Source organism: Cavia porcellus, unplaced genomic scaffold, assembly GCF_034190915.1.
Source record: "Cavia porcellus strain 051 isolate PalLab524CR breed Dunkin Hartley unplaced genomic scaffold, mCavPor4.1 scaffold_7, whole genome shotgun sequence".
NCBI lineage: Eukaryota > Metazoa > Chordata > Mammalia > Rodentia > Caviidae > Cavia > Cavia porcellus.
In genome coordinates, this window is record NW_026947490.1 from 96,770,558 (window position 1) to 96,773,709 (window position 3,152).

Genomic DNA, 3,152 nt, shown 5'->3' on the forward strand with positions numbered 1-3,152 from the left:
TAGTCTTTGCAATAGCCCCATTTTCTAAAGGAGGAGAATGGAACAGAAGGAGTTAAATACTTGCTGACGGTTACGCAGCAAGATGTGGAGGATCCAGGTCCATTCTAAGACAGGAACCACAGGGAGGGGCTCTTCCTTTCACCCTGTGACCGTGTAGAGTCCAGGAAGAGTCAGAGAGCAAAATCTGGATGCCCAGGGATTCCTGAAGTGAACTGATGTGTGGAAACCATGCTTATACCAATTTTGCAAAATTTCACTAACAATCTAGTATATAACTGCTCTAGATATACTGTCAAAGGCTAACATTCAGAAAACTTAGCTTTACTTTAAGTTGAATACACACCTCACTTATGCGTACTTTAACAACTCCACTGGAGCTCGGAATGTTTCTGCCCACCCATCCTTCCCACACTTCTTTTTCTTCATATTTGCTGAGTTCTGTGAAGATAAAGAAAGAGGCGATACAGCACAAAAGAAAGAACGGGTTAGCTTTCTGTTACTGTAACAAAACACTGCGATGATCAGCTGATAAAAACCCAAGGTTTATTTGGGTTCAGTGTTGGAGGTTTCACTCCCTGACTGGTGAACTCCGTTGTTTTAGGCCTGTCGGTGCATCATGGTGAGAACGGTGGGCAATGAACCCTGCATTTCCTGATCAGGACACAGAGGGCAGGCCAAGAGACTGAGGCCCCACAGTCCTCTTCAACGGCATAGGCCTCGGGCATAGCTCCCACTAGAAGCAGCCTCTTATTTCCCACCACCTTCCAATAATTTCATCCTGGGAACCACGCCTTGAGCACATGGGCCTTTGGAGCACATTGAAGATCCAAACTGAGCAAAGAGAAAAGGTTCTCTTTGCTTTGGAAACTTGCATTCTGGTTCAGGAAAACAGACTCATAAATGTGAAGCATTTAGAGATGGACATAACACTGGTTGGTCATCAGCTACATATTAGGTAGCTGAGGGAGAACCATTTCTAGACCTGCCTCTCTCCAGTGGAGTTGGCTCACCATGTCCCTGCTCTGTGTCCTTGTACCCCTCTGCCATGATGCTCTAGCAGTCCTTACTTCCCTGCTAAGTAGAGTAACAAAGGGCCTTTTTGATAGGTCAAGGGCCAAAGCCCCCTGACCACATCAACAGTGAATTTCAAACCACTTTGAGGTAAAATGAAATTCCACCTCCTAAACTGACAAAAGATACACACAGAGCATTAAATTGGCTTTGTTTAGCGCACAGACTTACTCTTATTTATTGTGGGGACCTGGAAACATTGGGTAGTAAGCTAACATTTCTAAAAGATCTCCTTGGAGTCATATAGTGTTTTGATCCAATGATTATGATATAAAGAGATTTCTAAGCCAGATCAAAAAAAAAAAAAAAAAAAAACACCTGCTTCTCTAGCACTCTGAAAGGAAGGATGATCATAAATTCAAACCCAGCCTGGGCACTGTAGTGATTCAGCAGGTCCCTATCAAAACAAGGTGGGAGGGCTGCAGATGCAGCTCAGTGCAAAATTTCACTAACTCGTTGGTTATTGTTATGGTTTGTGTCTGGATGTCCTCCCAAAGCCCCATGCAGTCATGGGGCAGGCTCCTAGAGTGCAACTGATTCATAGTCCACCAATGTGAGATTATGGGTGTGAATGCTACGCCCGCCCTAGGGTGGGTAGCCCACTGACTATATAAGGGGCAGTTTTCTGTCACACTTCTTGCCTTTTGGTTCTTGTTGCTTTTGAACAGTTGCCCTCTGCCATGCACCCTGCCTTGGAGCCAGCTGAGTATAGACTGAAACTTCCATGAACTGTGAGATAAATAAATCCTTCTTTCCCTAATTTTAGGCACTGGGTATTTTTGCCTCAGCAATGAGAAAAAAGTAACCAACATAGTTATACATTAATTATTTGGAGTAAAGTAGTCATGTGATTTTGTCTAACAGCCTATGTTCATGTGTTGGCAGGACTATAAACATATTCCATCTAGTAGCCTCAGTTATGTCCAAAGGGAATTATCTTTTTAACTATCACCAACGTGTTCCCAGATACAGTTCTTTGATGTGTTTGACTCTATTTGTGGAAGTACCCAGGGCTGGATTGGCAAGGTTTGTTAAATGGAAAAAAAGGTCTGAATTATCTTCTAGATAATTATGTGGACAGGCAGACTCTGCCCTATGTAGCCTGTCACACAAGTAAGTCTTTGCAGAGGTTAGTTTCATTTGTAAAACAGCATGAGCTTTCAATTTTCTTCTTACTTTTTAAATTTATGGTGGCTTGATTTTTTTTTTGGTAAGGCGTATGTGTTTGTATAAATTCCACCACCATCGCTCTTCCACCGCATCCAAAGATCTTGGTGCTCTTCTGAGCTGGAAGCCTGGATTTTCTCTGTCCCCTCCCCTGCTGAGTACGCACTCTTGCTTTGCAAATTGCATGTGTGCCTAAGATTTTCCAATTTTCCTTCGAACTGTGATTGTAGTATTTAACACAACCTTGTAACTTTTAGCCCCTTATTGGTATAGATGGCTCTTGGTGCTTTTAAATCTACTTAATTAAAATTTGAGACTGATATGCTTGCTGTGGGTGACATTAGTCCCACTCTTTACCTTCCTCAGTTTTCTCTTACAGCCTTTTGCTTTGCAAGAGCTCTTCATGAAGACAACGACATCTTAGCAGACAGTCTAACTCATAATTCATTACTATAAAAATGGTAAAATAATTAAATGTTCATTGCCAAGCACAATGAGATTAAACTCAGCTTGATATTTATGCCACATCTCACTGTCCCCTGGATGTAACTAACTTATCCTTAAAATAAAAGGGAAAGGCTGTACTTTCTAGAGAGTTCCCACCCATCTTTTATTCTTGCTTTTCCTTTGAACCAGAATCATTTCATCAGTTAACCACCGAGTTGAGTGTGTAATTCCATTGCTGACTAGGAGGAAATGAAGGCTGTGCAGTATCCTTTTCCTCTATACCGAGGACGTAGTTAAGATTAACACAACACAATTCATTGCCTAGGTGTGCACACAGTGCCCCACACAGCCAGACCTTTTGTGCCTCCGAGTCTTCTCCTCCCTTAGTGACAGCAAACCCACTGGACTCCAGTGACAGCTGCAGTCATTGGCCCCAGAGCTCTATCTTGTGTATTTCAGCAGGAAGA

At 42.6% G+C, this 3,152-nt stretch overlaps 1 long non-coding RNA gene across 1 annotated transcript in view; it reads right to left on the reverse strand.

The window, feature by feature from the left end:
* The window catches only part of LOC111755696 (uncharacterized), a 74,788-nt gene that overhangs the window by 30,253 nt on the left and 41,383 nt on the right, over positions 1–3,152 (reverse strand). Inside the window, exon 2 of the long non-coding RNA XR_002790243.2 lies at positions 344–438. This is a non-coding gene — a long non-coding RNA (uncharacterized LOC111755696). The remainder of the gene's footprint in view (positions 1–343; positions 439–3,152) is intronic.